Genomic DNA, 22,040 nt, shown 5'->3' on the forward strand with positions numbered 1-22,040 from the left:
GCAGCAGGAGCTGCTCCCTTTCTACAATGTCCCCTAGATGAGCTGCGCCTTCGTCCCGGGTACCTTCATCCTGCACCCCCCTGCCCCAGCTTCTGTCCCAATCCCTCCTTCATTGCAGAGGCATTGACCTGCCCTCCCACGCACCTTCCCTCCCCCCTCTCCTTCCACTACAACAGACTTACCAGCTGGACGTAGCTGTATCAAGCATCATAAAGTTAAAACCTGTGTCGGAACCTTGAAACATGGTATCAATTTATAGAGGTCATAAGTGCTGTTCATTGTAAATTGAAAAGTCGTAAGTCGAGGACTGCCTGTACTCAAATACACTGTTTAGTCACATAACTGCTTTTGGGGTTTTGGTTGGACACTTTTCCCTTCACTTATAAGATGGGCCCTAAATGCCCTTTTCACTACCTTCAGCTTTAGAGATCACCATAGATAGTAATAGGCAGATGAAGGAAAAGAAAAGATGGCTACAGTGATAGGGGCAGAAGTACCAATCTTAATTTGACTGACTAGATCATAAAGAGCTAATGAAATCCCACACTGTATATACTTTCTCCTATATATGGGGATTTGCTAGACTGTAGCTGGATATTCCATGTTGCCACTACTCAGTTACAAAGTTGTTTTCCCTGTGAAAAAAACCATACTATTTGCTTAGTAAATTGCTCAAATATGGTCAGACATTTCATCTGACAGGGAGAAAGAGTAATATCTCAAAGGGCTAAATGCCAAACATTCTCTGATTGTGCTTCGTCTGCTGTCATTTCACAAGGTGCTAGAGGTGCTTTAGGCCATAATCTGAGTTGAATCCATGTCCTACCTGCATATATGAATCTAGCATTTTGAAAGGATGGGGGAAGCAGATGGTGTGGCACAACACAACACATTTTTCTCCAGTTAAAGAGAAACTAAAAGCTTTACTAATATGCTAGGGGGTTAGCACTATATTATTCAGTTTACAATCAAAGCAAAAATAAATATACCTATTGGAATGTGCACTTATTTGCTGTATTATATATAAAGATTTTAAAAATCACAACAAAATAGGCAAAAAAAAATTGTCAGTAGTCCTGTAGTCATTACAGTTAAATGTACATCTCCTATTCAGATTTGTAAAGCCAAATCTAGCCTGGAGCATCTTGACTACGCTTCCAATACTTCACTGTCAACCACTTCCACACCTGAGTCTAATATTACCACACCTAGTTAATGTTTTTAGCTACAGCTAAAAGCCAACAGCAGGGCTGTGAAATAAAAGAGAAATATTACCAGGAATGGCTAACACACAGGAAACTTGCAGAAGAAAGGAGGAACATGAAATCTTTAAAAAGGATAGAGGGTCATTAACAATTGTGGAGTGGAAATAAATTAACAGGAATCAGGGAGATGAGATAAGCCACAAATCTGATTGACTCTCAGCCCTGCCTGAATAGAAATGCTAGTGCCTCTTTGTAACAAGTGGTCCTTCCTGGGGCTGGTCAGACTTTGGCCTGCCCACCTGTTTCTGGGCTAACCGCCCACCTCTCCCATCTACCATGCCTTGCTGGAAAATTATTAAGACATTACACTGGCAGGAGGCTGCCCATTTTTCCGCCCCGATGCCAAGGGGTGCTATCTGCAGCTCCATTCCTCCCCTAAACCACAGCCTAAGCCTCACAAGTGTTCCCTGCACCTAGCTAGCACTGGGGCTCCTTGTCCCAACACCCTTACACTGGGTTTACTCTATACACATAACAAAACAACATACTCCAGGCTCTGTGCCCATGCACTGGGCTCCAAGAACACACTCTCGAGGCTCCACCCCTTCTGGGTTTCAAGCCTGCACACCTCAGGGCTCCAAGCCCTCCTCTGGGATCAGGGCTCCGAGCCCTGTCCCCAAGCCTTCCCTGGGTAATCCCCTTATCCCTGGCCCCGGGAGCTTCCTTAATAGCTCCCCAAGGCTTAGGGCCCCACCCCTCTGGAGCTTCATGCTAGCTCCTATATTTCATAGTTTCATAGTTGGTAGGGTCAGAAGGGACCTGAGCAGATCATCAAGTTCAACCCCCTGCCATGGCAGGAAAAAGTACTGGGGTCAAACGACCCCAGCAAGGTGTTCATCTAGCCTCCTCTTAAAGACCCCCAGGGTAGGGGCCAGCACCACTTCTCTTGGAAGTTGGTTCCAGATCCTAGCCGCCCTGACAGTGAAGTAGCGCCTCCTGATGTCTAGCCTGAATCTACCCTCTGCCAGCTTGTGCCCATTATTTCTTGTCAATCCTGGTAGTGCTTGGGGGAACAGGGACTCCCCCAGTGCCTGCTGGTCCCCTCTGACTAGTTTGTAAATGGCCACTAGATCCCCTCTCAGCCTTCTCTTGTGGAGGCTGAACAGGTTCAGGTCCCGCAGCCTCTCCTCGTAGGGTCTGCCCTACTGCCCCCGATCATACAGGTGGCCCTCCTCTGGACCCTCTCCATGTTGTCCACATCCCTCTTGAAGTGCAGTGCCCAGAACTGGACACAGTACTCCAGCTGTGGCCTGACCAGTGTCGCATAGAGGGGGAGGATCACCTCAGACCTCCACTGCAGAGTCTGGGCACTGTCACAGGCCTCTCCACCAACCTGAGCCCTGCCTCAGTGCTCCTCGGTAAGCCTGGTCCCCCCTTGCTCAATCTCACCCATGAGGGATGTGGGAGCTGGGGTTATTAAGGTGCCCCAACCTGCCTTTCACCAGGGTGGTAACTGGCCTGGTATTTCCTGGGGACTCCTGCACCACTGGGAGCCCCACCTGGCCACCCACTCTCAGCAGGGTGCAGTTTTAGGTCATGCCCAGGACCAAGAGCCTCCTCGCCATCCCCATAAGCTCTTGCCTTTACCTCCTGGGTTGTTCCTGCTACAGCTCAGCTCAGCAATGTTTCTGCCTGGCCTGGCAGCAGCAAACGATAGCCTCTTTATACCTGGTTCCCAAAATGGCTACCACCATCAGGCACGTGTTAGCTGCCTGACTGCCTTAAAGTGGCAGGCACCAACAGTGTCCTGCCACACCCTCCCAGGCAGTTGGTTTCAAAGTTTGGGTGGAGCAGGAAACAAAGCAGGGTGCAACTGGACTGGTGTACTACATTGGATCCATCCCTGCCTGTCTTCATACCTGCAATTGGGTAGTGAAGTGAGTATGGAAACATTAAGTCTTATGCTTCTTGAAACTGTCACTGTTTCCATTCAGGTGTCTGCTGTCCTTCAAATGATGAGATCCCCATGACAAAAGTCACCTCTTAAAACCAACAATCTCACTCTCAGTCTGTTTCTCACCCCCCGTTCTTGGGATAGGTCATTAAGAATGCTTTATGGAATCCACAGATTTCCCCTCTCAGTCAGTTACAGGCTATTATTGGGACTGAATACAAGATGCTTTGATCTCCCCCACAAATCCAGGTAAAGCTTCCATACCAATTGTCTGACTCTATTCACAGCCTTAGATACCATTGCCTATGAAGTGCTGTTGACACACAGGCAGTTATTTGAAGGATTGGACAGAGTTGTTTGAGCAGCTCTATTCTTGAATACAGATCAGACCTCAGGAGAATACTTTGGGACAAATGCTCTTCTTCTCAGGGTTTTCCCCTTTGGTGACGCTCCTATACAAAGTATATAGGATACTGCTTGGAGGATTAGTAGATAAAGATTGTATTGTCTTTATTATACAGATGGGGCTAGGTTATGTATCTCCATTTTATCTGATCCATCTGAAAGCATGCCATAAATGGCCCATTGTTTGTAGGGGGCTGAACACCACACAAAATAGAGCTTCTTAGCAGAATGTCAACTCCTCCAGTTTTTTCCTCTCACAGATTATTTTAAATGCCTCTAATTGAGGAAGTGAATTCATTGATTGCAACTCAGAGTCATAATTTTGGTAGTTATTAGATGCTGGGCAGCTCCTGGATTCATAAGTAGAGACTGACACCTGCACTTGTTCCACAGAGTGTGGCTGTTACTTTTGCAATGCAGATTTAGCTATAATTATCCACGTTGTTGTCATCTCATGATCAGACTGCTGTCAAATACTTAATGTGGGGGGCAACAACCAACAACTCAATGGGCAGCTCTACTCATTAAGATATTAATTATTTTGATTTATATTCAAAACAAGTATGATGGCATCTCATGCACATCATTCTTTAACCTCCAGTCCTCAAAAAGTCTAAACAGAAGAAAGTGGCATTACTGCAAGCCATCTACCATGTTAAGTATGTTAGGAAGTAAAAGCTGCCCAATGCAGAACACAAAGTGTTCATTCAGGGCTTCCTTGAGAAGGATTATAGGCAGGGCACTCTATTGATATACAGAGTGATGCAGTCTAGTGATGTATGCACATCTTTTACTGGCAAGGTGCAAACTCGGCCATGGACACAATTTAAAGCTACCTTTCCCCTATAAAAATGTCCTCTTTAACACAGATTGTTTCCTTGTGTGTGTATGCATGTGTGTGTATATTAAATCCACATGTGTGTTTTAATGCATGTGTGTATATGCGTTTTTATGCATGTATGCGTATATTAAAGCTTTTGTGTATTTCAACTATTTAAGTTGGTCTAATAAAATATATCAGATTTCCCAAAGAACCTTGTCTGCCTATATTAAACCCTTAATATACATAAGTATCTATACCCCAAGAGTTCTCTATTATCAGAACAGGAGGTACGTCCCTCACAAATTGGTCTACCTATATCAATAGGTATAATCTGCTCATCTAATCACTGGTCATTAATCCTACCATGTCAAAGAAATCTACAAAGTGCCACAGGCTATTTTAAATGTTGCTTTCTGTTCCTCTTTAATATGTGGTTCTTCCCAAAGGAAACTGATCTTACCACATGTTTAAATTCCAGGCTATTCTATTACCCTCTCTCCAAGGAGCCATGTATATACTGCAAATATACACAAGCTACAAAAGTGTGGTCGACCTAATGGATGTTGATCTGTAGGAGAGCTAATCTCACAATGTATCTCACATTATAAGAGAGTTTCCTCTTTTCAGCTGCAGACATGGCAGCACAAATGCTTTCCAGCGATTAAGTTTGAAAACATCAACATGTTTACACTGCATCTATGATTTTGAAATAGTGTTGTAACCAATGCTGTTACTGGAGTGCTGCAATACTGGAATATGAGTGAGATGGATGGCTGAGCATAGGCACGTTCACAATAAGTCCCGTGCTCATCTCTTTTTAGAGCCCAAGGGTTCCACATTTTTAGGTTAATTACCTAATGATGTAGTTTACTAACTGCCATTGAACTCAATATCTTACTATTACCCTTTCCCTGGAACTGCACTGACCTTTATCATTAGTCCCTTTCTAATTCATGATTTCTTGGAAGATATGTGCTCTTTCTGTTCTTCCCAGCCATTTTCTCTAGTACTACAACATCACTTTTCCACCACAGTTCTTTCTTTGCAACTATTCTAGTGTAAGGCCCCAGAGGTCTGGAACTGCAACATATTGGATGCACATAGAATTACAGTATTGGAAAAGACCTCTAAGGTCATTTAGCTCAACTCGATGCACAGATGCAAGTCTCTTTATTCCTAAACCATGCTTTGTTTCATGTCCTACTTTTCTTATAGTTAGGAAGTTTTGATCTAAATCTGCTTTGCTCTAATATAAATCCATTGCCTCTTGTGCTTTCTGTAGTAAAGGAGAATATTTGTCCATCTTCTTCTGGTGAGCCTTTCAAATATTTGAAAACTGCACTCATGTTCCTCCTTACTCTCCTTTCCCCAAACAATGTATAACTAGTTCCTTTAGCCTTTGCTCATAAAGGCTGCATAAAGAAGTTTAGGTAACCTTCTGGGGAGGTGCTCTATCTATGGTGCTTTACGCAAAGCACCATGAGTTAGAGTACCATAGAACCCAATAGATGTGAGGTGTGGGGGGCTTAAAGCCTGGCTGCACTGGTCCAGGCCAGCAGGCAGAGGTACACCCAGAAGGCTGCTGGACAGCCCCTCTCTCCAGCTCCCCCTGCCCCCCACCAGCTAGCAATTGCCAGCAGAGGCTGGGGGGCCAGAGTTCCCTCCCACCGTATGCCCCCCCCCACACTACCTCTGCTAGGATCTTCAGGGGAGTTGGGCTGGGCCCACACAGTGGGAGCGCTCCCTTCCCTCTGCCCCCCAGCTGCAAAGGCCCAGACCAACTCCCTACACAAGACCCTAGCAGGGATAGTGGTGGGGCGGAGGGAGGCACACACACAGCAGGGGGCTTCCTTCCTCCACCCTGCCACTGCCTGGCTATGGAGCGGGGAGACAGAGGCTCTCTTTGACAGCCTCAAGGACACAGCTGAGCTGGTGCTCACCCATGCAGCACCAGCCCAGCCCCACAAAGCTGCATGGGATGCAGGTGTAAATTGCCCAAAGCTAACCCTTGCAGGGAACCTGTACACCGGTTCCCTAAGGTACTCTGTTCTGGAGCTCCCCCATCTGATACTACATCAGATGAGGGTTAAATTTTTGAGTGATTGACCATTTTAAAAGCACTCTGCAATCATGAACATTTGTTGCAATATGGTTACAGGGTGCTTTCTGGACCCTCATCGCATGAAAAATGTAATTTCTGTACACACCCCAGCTGGCCTTCCTCGTCCATTTTCAGCTTCATTCCTCATCTCTGGATGCTCCCCAGTTTCTCTACAACCTTTTTAAAATGCAATGTCCAAAACTTGACACAGTATTTCAGGAGAGGCCTAACCAGGGCCAAATAGAGTGGTACTATCACTTCCCATGTTGTACATACATCACATCCTGTATCCAAAATCTCTTGTCCACAGAGAGATTAATGGAAGAGTTTTGGCAGTTGGGTGACATTTTTCATTTGGGATGAAAATTCATTGTAGTTTAGAAAGGGATTGTGTTAGTCTCTTTAACAGAGATGGGATGTAGGGGATCTAGCAGATGGGGTAATTGCTCATTGTTGGGAAAAGGGTTTCAGAAATGCAGAGGAAAGTACGGGTAAGGAAAGCAAGGTCTCTCCCAGGCTGACTTTGCTCATGGCTGACCAAAATCCACTGCTTGAAAATGAAAAGTCAGAAGCATAGAAAAAACACAGCAATGTGTTGGATTATTTTCTCTTAAATTTATAACCAAATATAGTGTTAAAAAGTCCTAGTTTCGATTCTCATTTCTTATTAGGAATATATTACCATGGGGAATGTTTGAGGTACTACAAATAGTCAAGGCTGTCTGGGTAAGAGATGGAATGAGGCAGTCAAAAGCTGCAAAATGCAGTTGGGCAGAATGGATGACGTAAAAGCTGAATTCTATCCCCGTTACCAAGGATTTTACAAGTCCTTTGTCAGAGTTGTCATACATAATGATTTTCTTGTAGACAACAGACAACAGATTTTTGCCTCTGTCTTCATGGAAAATAAGTCAACTGGAGCTTTAGTGACTGGACTCAGAACAATAAGATTTCGCATGAAATCACAGAGAGATCTGGATATGTTAAGAAATGATCCTGCTACTAAAATAGTTTCAAACTATCCTTCTTTTTTCCTCCGCTAGGTTATCTATTATAGATAATCCTATTCCAGATGACCCAGACTGTTTCCCATGGGTGTGCCACAAGGCTCAACCCTCTGCCTCTCACATTTCTTCCTCCACAAAACATGTCCAGGAATATGCCTATGCTGCAAGACAGAACCCTGTTGAGACATGCTAGGCACCTATACCCATGACAGAGCTCTGCTCTGACACATGCTAATAGAAGCAGACACAATTAATCGATTCTGCTGCAAGTCTGCTGGAGCATGCTAATTAGCAGAGATTCTGGTTTTCTCTGATAAAGAAAAATCCCCAATTTTCAGATTTAAAAAAGTAACCTGAAATCCACATTTTTCCATGATTAAAATGAAATCTGTCACTATATATAGATATATATATTAGTGGCATTTCATGTTAATCACAGGAAACGTGGATTTTGGATTACGTTTTTTAATCCAAGAATTGGGGATTTTTTAATCAGAGAAAACCAGGATCCTTACTAATTAGTGTACCCCAGCAGCCTCTGTGGCACATGTATTCAGTGTCCCCACATTTTTAAATAGTGGCAGGGGTGCTTTACCTAAAGGTCATCAAATAAGCTTCAGTTAAAGTGGCCCTGGCACTCTTTTGAAGCACAGGATGCTGAATACACATTATACTGTGAGCATTTTAATTAGAGTTCCCCTGCCCACCCCGGAGCACATGTATAGATAGACAGACACCCACTGTGCCCACTAAATCAGTAGTTTAAATACATTTTTGCAAAGGTTATAGGAGCACACACAGTACTGCACTAACACATATATGCTGCTTTATGTTTTCAGGAGCTAGTACTGCTGGAGTAGGCAAAACTTGTCTCAGCGTGACACTTCCTTGTATCATACAGACAGGTGATTCTACTTTTGTGGGTTTTGTGCTAATGATTCCATACATCTCTCTACCTTCTACTGATCTATTTATCTCTCTCCATCCATTCCTACCTCTTCAGTATTCCTCTCTGACATCTCCTTGTGGCTGTCCAGTGGCAGCTGCAATGTAAAAGATCCTTATATATCCAGACTCTAACCAAACCCCATTGTTTTTATTTTCTTAGGTATCTCAAATATCCACCCTTTCCCCCTCTAAACTGCTAGTTCTTCTCCAGGCCATTATGTTGCATCTTGACTACAATAGTCTCTTCCCTGGCCCTGACTAAAGCAACTTTTGTACCACCTTATCAAAATGCTTGCTGCCTGAATGATCTTCCTTGATTGTTACTCCATTTATGCCACTTTGCCCTATTTCTCTGAGTCTCTCCACTATCTATCTCTGCCTTTTCCACTACTTCAAATATAGGACTCTGGGGGTCTTTACACATGGGTGAGTGGTGCTTTAATTACAGCAGCTCTCTAATTAAAGTGTTCACAGTGCCTCGTGTATTCAGCATTCCATGCTTCAAAATGGCAGTGGGGGTTCTTTAACTAAAGCTCTTTTGACAAGCTTTAATTAAAGTGCCCCCGCTGCTATTTTGAAGCACAAGAGATGCTGAATACATGCGACACCGAGGCTATCGGACAACACATTCTAATTAGAAGGCATCAGGGCAGGTACTGGGCATGTGTATAGGTGCCCCCTGTTCTCAGCTTTGAAGCACTTCATGACCCAGCCTGTATCAGCTCTGTTACCTTATTGCAATATTGACCAGTGCCTTTGTTCTGCAGTTGTTCCCAGCATGCACTGCTTTTAAGTTTCACAAGCTCTTGTGTATTTTTTACAATATCCCCATGTGTGCATGCAGCACAAATTCCTAACTCCTTGTAGTTTTTTTCCACCCAGAGGTTACAGCTATGTAGACAGTAAGCTCTTCAGAGCAGAAACTTCAAACCTTTGCTACATTTGTACAGTACCTAGTACGGTACCACCCTGATCCCTGATTGAGACGTTATACATTACTGGTATGACAACAATAAAGATGATGATAAAAAGTAGCCACCATGTATTTCTCCTTGTCTTTCAGTGTCCACATTTCTCAAATTACTCATTTCACTATTCACCAATTACATTGGCTATGAGAAGTTGAGTCCACCTTGGAATCTTTCTAATTGTTCCTTGAGATTAGAAGGCAAAGCTATGTGTAAAAATAAATAAATAAAAATACTCAAAGGGTGTTCATGCAAGGGGGAAATTTGTGGACAAAATTGGTCAGGTCTGATCAAGTAAGGGTTGCAGGAGACAAATTCTACAGTACTTGTTCTGAAACTAATGTACAGGTGATCTGTGTCTCTGAGAGAAAAATTCCATCTCCTTCAAATCCTACAGAATGGCCCTGCACCAAGCCCATTTATTTTGGTTTTATGTTGTGTAAAGGGATTTGGCCTCAAGAATACAGGGAACTTTACTAGCCTCAATTTTTGCCTTGTTTCTCTCCAGGAAAGCACAACAAATGTAGAGCCCCTCTCCTTACCAAAATGCTTTTTGCTGTGAATGACTAGAGGCTTACTCATTAAATTTATAAAGACACAAAATTCAGTGTGCTAACTGCTAAAGAAAATCAAGTCCAGGTCTGTTTCTCCAGTCAAGTATCAATATGACAGAGGCCTATACTTCTTTTTATGAATGCGAGCAGGTTTCATGTTTCCACTGTGTATAATAAAAGTAGTTGCCCTCTGGCCAGCTCAGATTGTTGTTTCTGAAAATTGTTTTTCTCTCTGGTTTTATTGTGCATTGTAATTATTTGAATTGCAAGAGCAAAAACTGGGATCAAAACAAAAACTGGAATATAATGTGTGACTGAAGTCCATCAAGTCACAGGGTTTCCTAGAAAGACATGGGGTATAATGAAAGCTTTCCATCCTTTTTTTTGTATGGCAAGCCAATAAATGTGCAGATCTCAGTGAAAGCGCTAGTACGTGCTGACAAGGGGTGTGCACTTCAAACATCATAATCCAGCAGCTCTAAGAAACTTTGATGTTTAATCTCCAGATTAAATGAATGTTTAAAACTCTTAATGGTACAAGCTGCAAAATCTATTTTCATACATCACTAGGTCCCTGTCCTATTAAAAGGATGTTGCAGGGAAAACAGCACTTTTAAGCCAATTTATATGGCTGCAACTATGCAGGGGACTACTAGATTCCCTTTGATTTGCAGAGAAAGTTTGTTTGTCTTCTAACATCAGTTTATAGAAGAACAAGACAACAGACTACAAAGTATATATACAAGTAGCAAACACTCCAAATGCATTGTTCCCACCACTGTTTGTTAAGCACCAATGATGTACTTTGCACTACGCAAATAAGGACAGGCTGCACCTCAGAGACTGAAGCAGTGAGCCAAGAAAAAAGGCAAAAATGGGGAATCCAAAAAAGAAATAGATTAAAGTGGGGTTTTTTTAGTAACAAGTGTTCTTTATTGCATTAAAATAAATACTACAGGGTCATATCCTAACACCTTTTCATATGCAAAACTTCAGCTGAGGTTAAGAGGAGCTTTGTCTGAATAAGAGCTGCAGGATTTGGTGGTTGTAATTTTACACTTCTAGGGCTCTGCCATGGAATTGTGGGAGCCCTAAAATTTCCATTTCCACTATACTTTGCACTCTGCTTCCAAAACCTCATTACACCAACTACTTTTTAGTCTATCAGAAGTCTATCTTTCAGACTCTCTGGATACTTGCCTACTGTCCAGATTTAGAATAAACATGAACATGCCTCTTTCTAGAGACGTGTCCTCCAAAACCTGGAAGAAAATAACAGACCTGTCAACTATCATGTCTTTGTATGAAACCTCTTTAAAAACTTATGTTTAGTTCCTAGTCTCCATGGCAAACTAAAACCTTGACTCCCATGTAACAGGATGGCACCCAAGGGCGGCTGTGATGCCCCCTAATGACTGCCTCAGTCCTGTCTGGCTCCTACTCTACCCTTTCCCAGTTGCCATGCCTTGATGTTAAAAGATAATGAGGGGAGGCTGCCCTCAGAGGCTAGTAAGCCCAAGGTATTCTCTCTCTCTCAGGACTCATTTCCTTGGGCCCTACTTGACTTAAGGGCTAAATTCATGGCCTCCTTCTTCCCCTACAGCTATGCCCATGCCTCACACATGTTATTCTGTCCACAGTTTAGTTCTTTTGTAGGGGCTTCAGCCCTCTTGGCATTAGCCTCCCTTTTCTCTGACTGCCAGATTCCAGCCCTGCCTGGCCCGTGGATTCGGGCCTGGCACTCTCATCCTCAGCCCTCTCTACATTCCTGGTGTCCGGGCCCCTGGACCCTATCTTAGAATCACAGAATCATAGAAAATTAGGGTTGGAAGGGACCTCAGAAGATCATCTAGTCCAACCCCTGGCTCAGATCATACCAGCCAAGGCTTGATCTAGCTGAGTCTTTAAAACCATTAAGGATGGAGATTCCGCAACTCCTCTGGGCAGGGCTGTCCCTGGGAGGGGGGCAAATTGGGGCAACTGCCCCAGTGGCAGGCTCCACGGACAGTGCTGTACAGGCCCCATCATGGCTGCTGTGTGTCACCAGCACTGGCCACTTGCACCTCCCCCCTCTGGCCACTTGCCCCCTGACCCAGACCCGCATGGGCTGATATGCCCTGGGCCCCACACATCCCTAGGGACAGCTCCATCTCTTGGTAACCTGTTTCAGGGCTTTACTAACCACCTCATAAGAATGTTCTTCCTAATATCTAACTTCCCTTGCTGCGACTTGAGACCATTGCTACTTGTTCTGTCATCTACCACTACTGAGTATACTGTAGCTCCATCCTCTTTTGAACCTCCCTTTAGGTAGTCGAAGGTTGCTATTAAATTCCCTCTTAGTCTTCTCTTCTCCAGACTAAATAAGCCCATTTGCTTCTGCCTCTCCTTACAAGTCATGTTCTCCAGCCCTCTAACCATTTGTGTTGCCCTCCCTTGGACTCTTTCCAATTTGTCCACATTCTTTCTGTAGTGGGGGGCCAAAAACTGGACACAGTACTCCAGATGTGGCTTCACCAGTGCCAAATAGAGAGGAATAATCACTCCCCTCAGTCTGCTGGCAACACTCCTACTAATGCAGCACAGTATGCTGTCAGCCTTTTTTGCAGCAAGCAAGGCTGCTCTTTAGTTGGGCTCAGCCCCCTGCCATCCCTGACCCAGGGCAAGGCTGCATTCAGTTCAGTGCAGACCTCTAAAGTGTTTGGGTTTCTGCCCCACTCAGCCCACCAGGTCCCAAACCGTGGAAGGGCTTTATGCTAGGTGCCCCTGCAACACCTCTGTGACCTCGCTTCCCCACCAGCCACACCCAGTCCTCCAGTGTGGCCCACTCTGGGCTCAGGCTCTGGCTGCTAGCATTGCCCACTCTGGGCTCCAGCTCTCTCAGCCTCAGAGCACCTGTGCCTTGTGCCTCTGCCCCATGCAGGGTTCAAAACCTCAAAACCCTTCAGGCACCCCTGTGGCCCCATTTCCACCCATTTGCAGCCATATCCAGTCTTCCAGTCTCAAGCTCAACATAAATACAAACCACTCCTTCCCAACTAAACCCCCACCCAGCTCTGGGCCATTGCCTCAGTACAGGTCATAAAGTCCCCTTAGCTCTCTCCTGGCAGGTCCAAGGAGCAACTCAGGTAGTCTGGTAGTCTGTCTGCTGCAGGCATTTCACGCAAGAGCTCCTCTCCTTGCAGACTGTTCACTCTGGCTCAGGCCCTGGCCTTATATGCCTGGAAGCCACCCCCGCTTTTGTCATGTACCTTTCCAACCTCTGCACAGGAGTTTCCCTTGTTAATTAAGGGCCAGCTTCCCCTCCTGCAGCTATGGCCCCACATAGCCGGCCAAGCCTGCTGTGTCCTTTTAAAGTAGACGTCCCCTGGCTCCCTGTTACAGTTCCCTCTCTTCCCCCTCCATTATACCCAAGTAACAGAGTTTGGGTTCCGTGTTACACCCCAGTAATAAATTCAAATGTTTCTCAGAGTGTATCTAACCTGCAGGTTCTCCATATGTTCTGGCATGCATAGGCATCCTTCACTGAATTCTTCCCTAAAGATGGCATGGATAACTAAAAGGTGGGTTTTTTTCTTAGACTAGTAAATAATAACCAGTGAGATCTTTCATGAATTCTGTGCCTGTTCCCATAATGAACATATGATTTTCATATGTATATTCTTTACTTTAATATGAATAGTTTTACTGAGGTGGAAAATTTCACTGGTTTTGAGTAAAGACAAAAAGCGAACTGAACTGTGTTTTCTGAAGAGTCATAAACTTGTTACTTACAAAGATTTCAGTAATTCAACCCCATATGTTCAGCAGATAGAGAATAATAAGTGTTTCATCTTAAACATGAAGAATTAAAAGTACATAGGGGGTGCAAAAACAATAGAAAATTAAGTCAAAAGTGAAATATAAAAAGTCTCCAGAAGAGTGAATATTATGAATAACTATATTAAAAAGTAAGGGGCACAGATTTCTTAGGTTGATATCTTGTATTGGACAATTATGGAGTTAGACTTTATCCGAGCTACTTAGTTGATCCAGTAAAAGATACCACCCTAAGAAATCATTGCCTCTTGCATAATTTCTGGACCATCATTGCTACATCACTTTTACACTACCATTAAAAGGTAAGCAAATATTTCCAGGATCCTCACTTTGCAAAAAACTGCAACAATTATTCTTTGAGCAGATCCTCATCTGGTTTTAATGAACATAATACCATTAGTTTCAGAGGGGTTATACCAACTTATACCATCTGAGGATTTAGCCTATTATTAATATTTTGACATCACACAAAGGTCTCAGCCAGGATCCAGACTCCATTATCTTTTGTGGTGCATTGAGAATTGGGTAGTCACTAAGCCAAAGAGTTTACAGTTTTTATTGAGACCAGCTGTAAAAAACATACAAAATGGGAGGGAAGAGGAGAAGACCTCTCAAACTAAAGGGTGACTTTTCATCTCAAAAATATTCCCTAAGTCTGCCCAACAAAGAGAACATCTTAGAGTACAGGCACAAGATAGATTTATTGTCAAGTAAACTGACTTTACTACACAGTAAAAGTGGAGCAGATGCATAACAGGCAGCCCTATGATGTAGTAAATCACTCAAATCCAGGATAAAATTACCCCTTGAAAAAGCTGGAATAATGTTACCACGTAGGAATGTTGCTAAATCAGGTGCATTGTGTGTTCTCTCAGTCAATTTGTTGAGAAACCATTTGCTCTCAAATCCAAAGTACCAAGTTCTCACCCTACAAGGGGTTGCATAGGGCTGAGAGTGTGTAGGGAAACCAGTCAGTGGGTTAAAGTCAAGGTGAGGTTATTAACCTACACATCACATTGAAAAAATATCTCTAATACAGGTTTGAGAGTTTTGATACTTTTGAATCTAACACACATGGACACAAACAAAAAAAGGAGTGAGGAAACAACTAGCAAAGGATATGCATGTCACATTTAAGTACCTGAGTTTTAGCTGAAGACACTGAGTTCTCAGTCAAGATTAGTGACACCCCAGAAGCTGCATTTTCCTTTAGTTGCAGAAAAAGCCTTCAACCATATTGAATGGCAATATCTATTTTATCTGCTTGGATGATGCAGCTTCACTTCTTACTCTATCAAACTTGTTTCCCCTTCTACAAACATCTCTCTGTTAGAATACTCAAAAAAGATGTTTTTAAACATCCTTTTTTTTCTTTTCAGAGGTGTACTTGCCTTTTTCTATCCTGGGCATTCATTTTAGCTATTGAACCTTTAGCTATGACTATCCAAAGGTTACTGAGGGAACACTACTTTCCACACAGCTGATTTTCACTATAAACCTGTGCTCTATTCAGATGACTGACTTCTGCACATAACCCATCCTTTCTCTTCTGACAAAAAACATTTTTACTTTAATCTAATCATTGTCACAGCTCACTGGGTAATTGGGCTAAAAATAGTTCTCTTGGCTGCACTCAGTCATTGCTCTCACTTTACCAGCTTGTACCTGAAATGTTTCTGATACCTAGGAACCAAAATCCTTACATACTGTATTTACTTGAATCTAAGATGAGGTTTTTAGCCCCAAGTGGTATGAAGGAAAATCCTCGGCATCTAAGATTTGTGTACAAAATGGAGCAGGGGTAAGCAGCTGCTGCAAATCTTAACTCTGGTCCTGAGCCTGGGTTGGAGCCAGAGTCAGACCCCCAGCAGTTGCACTGCATGCCCCCAATTCCACTTGCCCTCTGTAGCTTCTGCCCCTGCCTCCACCCCCTTTCCCTTCCCTTTTAATGTCAGGCGCAGCTTGGCTCTGTCTCAGGCTGAATTCCCTCCTGGGCACAGGGCACATCGAAACTCTGTCCCCTGCCTAGACAATCAGCAGCGTCTCTGCTGGTGCATGGCCTAGCAGGGGTTGTTCTTCCATGTGCAGGAAACTGAGCCCAAGCAACGTCTGACAGTAAGGGGTGAAGGAGGACAGGAATAGGAGAGAATGCCAGGAGCAGGGGGAAGGAGCAGAGATCGTGGGGAGCAAGGGGCAGGGGCAGAGCCTGTGGGGCTGGAGGGGAGGGTCAAGTTTGTGGGGAGTGAGAGAGGAGTAGAGCTTGTGGGCAGTTGGAGGCAGAGAGGCAGGAAGACTTCAGGGCAAAATGGGCGCATAGAGAGAAAAAGGATCACCTGACCCTCCCCCCAGCTATTGCTTTCCTTGCTGTAGCAGTGGGAGGGGGACAAATCTAAAACAACCCTCCAATAATTAGATTCTATACATGGAAAATTACAACAAATTTATAATTTTTCCATATCTAAAATCTAACTATTGGAGGGATCATCCTAAATTCAGGGTTGACTTAGATTTGAATAAATACAGTATATTTCAGGAACCATATGCATGCACTGTACATGTCCCTTTGTTGTACTTTAATGTTGCATAAAATCTAAGCAATCCAGAATTTTAATATAAAATCAACAACAGTGTAGTCACTATAATCCTTCTCCCATCCAACATAAATGAAAACTCCTTTATAGGAATTCAATCAAACCACCCGGGTCTGTGCTAAGTATTATTAATACATTTAAAAATATATTTTATGTTTTTAGTAAGCTACCTATTCTTTTTCCTGGTATATGTCATGACAGAATTCTGTATTATATAGGTACCAAATACTCTAGCGGATTTCTTTCAACTGATTCAGAGTAACTACAGGTCACCTGAATATAGAGGTCCAGATGCTTAAATGTAAATGGGCACCTAACTCCTATTTATGTTTCTTACTCCCACTGAAATCAATAAAAACCTTTAAGGATCAGAACATCAAAGCATACAGAATAGTCAATTATTTTCTCAGTTGTCCAAAAAATATATGACATATTTATCAACACAAAGAATCATATCTGCCTCTGGAATAGGTTAGCTCTTACTGATTTAGTCTTAGGAAGTGGGTCTCCACCATCAAAACAAATGACTCTGAACACAGTTCTTATTTTACAGCCATACAGTGGGCAGATCTGACCAGAGGGAAGGCATAGCTGTCTAAAAAGAGGTGTTGTATTTTAGTATTAAGAGATGTACTAATTAGAAGTACTAATTTACCATTTCCTCTGAGTGTTCACCCTTTGTGAGGTTCCCTGAGCATAAACTGAAGATGCTGTCTTCTGACAGAAACCCCTAACAATGCAAACACGCTGAAGTTTATCACAACTCCTCCTGGTAGACTACTGACTTTTGGCCATTTCTGCTAGTCCTTTGGAAAACCCACAGAAACAACTGATTTATGTGCAGCTGGGCTGCAGGCTCAGAGATAAGAGGATGATTACAAGTTTAAAAAAAACTATTCTCCTGACTTTCAGATCATTTCAGTTATTGAAATTCAGATTCCCTATATGCTTTCCCAAGACATAGTTCTAAATTGAAGCCAGGTGACATTTTTTTCAGAGACAGTCTTGCTCTGACGTTTCCTGAAAGAAACATTTTGACTTTACATTTAAAAATTAAATTAAGTTAATTAAATTGAGTTAATTAAAGTGACAACTAATCAAAACATTTCATTTTGGATCAAACTAAATGGTTCAGGTTTTGAATTCTTTAATGTGTGTCGGGGGGGAGGTCTTCATTTTGCCAAACCCCAGAAATTTCCAGTGGGTTGACCCAAATCAATTTTTTTGTGCTTTGGTTCACCCAGTGAATCAAACAAACCCATTAGTCACACTGGCTGTTGTATTTTTCATATACGTTTATGCCTGAATACATTTATCATATCTATTGTGCCTGACCATAAATAGGCATGTCTCCCAGGGGTGAATATTCCCTGTGGAGTTACCACAAGCTCCCTATAGTTTCATAGTTTCATAGTAGCTAGAGTCGGAAGGGACCTAGGTAGATCATCTAGTCCGACCCCCTGCCTTAGCAGGAAAGAGCACCGGGGTCAGATGACCCCGGCAAGGTGCTCATCTAACTTCCTTTTAAAAATCCCCAGGCTAGGAGCCTGCACCACTTCCCCTGGAAGCTGGTTCCAGGCCCTAGCCGCCCTGACTGTGAAGTAGCGCCTCCTAATATCTAATCTAAACTTACCCTCCGCCAGTTTGTGACCGTTATTCCTGGTCACTCCTGGCAGTGCACGGGGGAACAGGGACTCCCCCAATACCTGCTGATCCCCCCTGACCAGTTTGTAGCAGGCCACAAGGTCCCCCCTTAACCTTCTCTTGTGGAGGCTAAACAGGTTCAGGTCCCGTAGTCTCTCCTCATAAGGCCTGCCCTGCTGACCCCTGATCATACGAGTGGCCCTCCTCTGAACTCTTTCCATATTGTCCACGTCCCTCTTGAAGTGTGGCGCCCAGAACTGGACGCAGTACTCCAGCTGCGGCCTGACCAGTGCCGCATAGAGGGGGAGGATCACCTCCCTGGACCTGCTCGAGATGCATCTGTGGATGCATGACAGGGTACGATTGGCCTTCTTGACTGCCTCCCCACACTGCCGGCCCATGTTCATCGTGGAGTCAATGACGACTCCAAGATCCTTTTCCGTCTCCGTGCTGGCAAGAGGGGAGTTCCCCAACCTGTAAGTGTGGTGCCGGTTCTTCCTCCCCATGTGCAACACCTTGCACTTATCAGTGTTAAACCCCATCCTATTCTCATCCGCCCACCGTTGCAACCTGTCAAGGTCAGCTTGTAGCCTATTGCACCCTTCTAGTGCACCCACATCCCCCCACATCTTAGTGTCATCAGCAAACTTGAACAGGGTGCTTTCTACCCCCTCATCCAAGTCACTGATGAAGATGTTGAACAGTGCAGGCCCGAGGACCGAGCCCTGCGGAACCCCACTGCCCACATCCTTCCAGGTCGACTAGTGCAAGCATCCACTATACTCCTTTCTATACCATGGCAGATGATACCATCCCCAGGACTTTACTGCTTTCAAAAGTCTAATCAGCTTTAAAAATCTATGGCTTGCAGTTGAGCTTCATCCTGCAAACATCTTTCATCAGCATCTTTATTTAGACTAAAGCTTTCTAATGAAAGTGCTGATCACTCCACTTTATGCTCTCATTTCTACTAAAACTTCTGAAAAGAGAAAAAATGGTTTGGTTATGGTTTAGTTCTACATTTCAATAAAGCAGACGCTTTCAACAAGGACATTTTGATGATCAAAGAGCCAGCCAAGTCTAGAGGCCCTCTGCATCAGTCTGGTTAACACTTGACAGTTTCTGTGGTCAACAAACCACAAGGTGACAGTGTGACTAACCTCACATCCAGACACCCTTGACTACCTATCCTGAATGTCCTAGTACCATTTACTAATGGAAGCATCCTTCAGCACAAGTCTAGAAAAAGGCCTGAACATCTCCTCTGCGTATACAGCTCCGTTTATGGCCAGCTTGGATAAGCCTTATTGTTCCCATTCAGAACTGTGTTAGGTGGCAATGATTTTGTAAGGATTTTTTTTAGCTCTCCATAAGCGACAAGTCAAACCATGCTGCCACACAGGCAGCCATAGGAGTCACAGGTGATGAGGACCCTTCCCCATCAAAGACTAACTGAAATGCTTATGTCACATTTATAACAGAGGTTGCTAGAGGTGTCTGGCAGTTTTGACTTGTTCTCTACTTCAGATCTACAATAAATCTGATTCAGTTAGAAAGAAATTATATAAAAGGCCATGTCCAGATGAGTGCAGATGTGTGGCACCACATATCACACAGTCAACTGTTCTCTTCACTGCAAGGGAACAGTGACGTGGGGAGGGATTGACCCCTAGATATCCAGGGGTAAAAAAACCCCAAAACCTGCACACACACACAAAAGTAAAGTGGTGCATACAGGGGCAATGCGTACTGCTCAGAAATGAAGCCCGGCCAACAGGAACCATGCTCTGGCTGCCAGCCAGGGTCCAAGTGGGAGGACTGCAGCTGCTGCAGCCCAGGAGGCCTCTAGGACTCCAGGTAAGGCTGCTGGAGCCCACCTAGTGCTGGCTCCAGTCTCCTCTACCCCACCCAGGGTAATTTGCCACATGCTAGACGGCACATGGCACAGGCATTCCCTGGGGACAACTAGCAGTGGCACAAGGTATGCTGCTGCCAGTTGTCCCCAGGGAACCAAAAGTCCATGCTTGTGTGAACACAATCAAAATGGATACCAATGCAGTGGCTCAGAAGACTAATGCTGTATTTCAAAACGTCACACAGGATTTCCCAGCAAGATTCCTTTGGGTAACTTTAGACAGCAGCACAACAAATCACCCTCCACAGTGACAATGGCATGCAGAGCCAATCAGAAAAGTTTAGCTTCTTGAAAATTTGGTAAGAATGGACTATTCCAATCTGGTGGCTTTCAGGAAACAGACTCTGCAAATCTGCTTCCTTCCAGGAGTCTATCTGAATGAGGACCCTACATTTTGGCTTTGCCTTGGACTTAGAATTCTAACGTTTTTAATGTAGATCTCACAATATTGTTTCTTTTTCAGCTTAGCCAAATTCCCCCGGTGGTTCAAGACACTGTTTTCTTTCCAAGGAGATACCCTATTACTATAGAGAGGAAGGGCACATGAGTTCAGTACATGGAAACTCCCAAATTAGCAGGAAACCTTGGGGGCCCAAATGTGATGCGCTTCAAAGCTGGCTATGATCCTGAAAGCAGTTACTGACATTACTCAAGATCTGTTCTCTGAAGCTAATGGTTTTGTGAGAGAGATGGAAAAACAAACCAAAACAGGAGGCCTCTCTCATTAAGCTCATTGTTCTTTACTGCAATGTTAAGTAGGTAGTTGACTCAAAAAATCATGTCTAGCTACTGGTTGGAGCTGACATCCTCTTCTGTTACCTTAGGGTCTTCTATAATTTTCATTTATAAATGACCTGGCCTCCTCTTACTCTTTACTACTCCTATTGTCTCATCTCCTAAAAATAAAGCAAGGTTGTCATATATTGTGACAGTTCAGTGTCTATGAAAATACATGTCTTTAAAAGAAAGATAATGAAAAATCTCAATATTAAAGCTTAGAGCAGGAATGTTATACTGTATTGTAATTATACAATAAAATTCTCCAATGGACATAAACAATTGGATATTCTAACCTATAATAAGTAAAATATAAATTCAGCGAGCTACTTTCTACTGTGGTATTGCTGATTATCAGAATTATTGCTTATATACCTCTAACCAGGACAGTGCCATGCATTTCCCGATGTTAAAAATCAATGGTCTTGGAAAAGAAAAAGAAAATATGAGGGAGTCTGGTCTGTAATCTTTGCCTCTAGCTTCCTGGAAATTATTGCATCATTTAGGGCTCTAATTCTTTAACCTAATGACATCTCTGCCTTTCAGTCAGAAGTACATACCTATGCTGATTTATAGTACAACTCAGCGGGCAGAAAATATTGCAGCAAACATACATGAATGAGGATAGACACACACAAAAACCTATACAACTGGAGATTGTGTAATTAGTGGTGATGAGAAAAATAGACTCCAATAGATCACACTTGATAAAAAAGTGACTCACATTTCAGGGCTACCCTAAACGTATCTGGGATACATGAGCAGGTTTAGACAATTTACATGAAAAAGGTTTACAAACCAGTAAAAATTGTCATTTCCCCTTTAATGTTGGGAAACAAAAAGGGTGGACATTTAGTTATTTAAAAGAGGAACATATACCTAGAGATCCAGGTTTTCCCATGGAAAAACGGGGGAAAAAATCCAGATTTTCCCTTTTACCCAAGAAAGCGTGGATTTTTCATTCTAATGGAGAAACATGTGGATTTTGCTCTTTGGCAAAGAGTTCTCTGTAGGCTGGCAGAGTTCCAGCCTGCATGGGGCTGGAGGGAGGCAGGAGGAAGGTGATCAGGCAGGGGGAACCATGTGTATGTATATGCACATGGTTACCAGGCAGCCTGGAGAGCAGCAGGTAAGTTTGGTGGTGAGATATGGGGAATTGAGGCCCCCATAGGGAGAAAATTGGGTGAAGCTGGGGCTGCTGCCCAGCTGGGTGGTACATGGGGCTTGGGGCCCGGTGCCAGAATGTGCAGGGAGCAGGATGGGGCCACAGGTAGCTTGTTTAGGGGGTGGCGTGGGGCTGGCTCCCCACTGCTGTGTGCAGTCCCAGGG

Source organism: Crocodylus siamensis, chromosome 2 (assembly GCF_052110815.1).
Source record: "Crocodylus siamensis isolate JL-2025a chromosome 2, ASM5211081v1, whole genome shotgun sequence".
NCBI lineage: Eukaryota > Metazoa > Chordata > Crocodylia > Crocodylidae > Crocodylus > Crocodylus siamensis.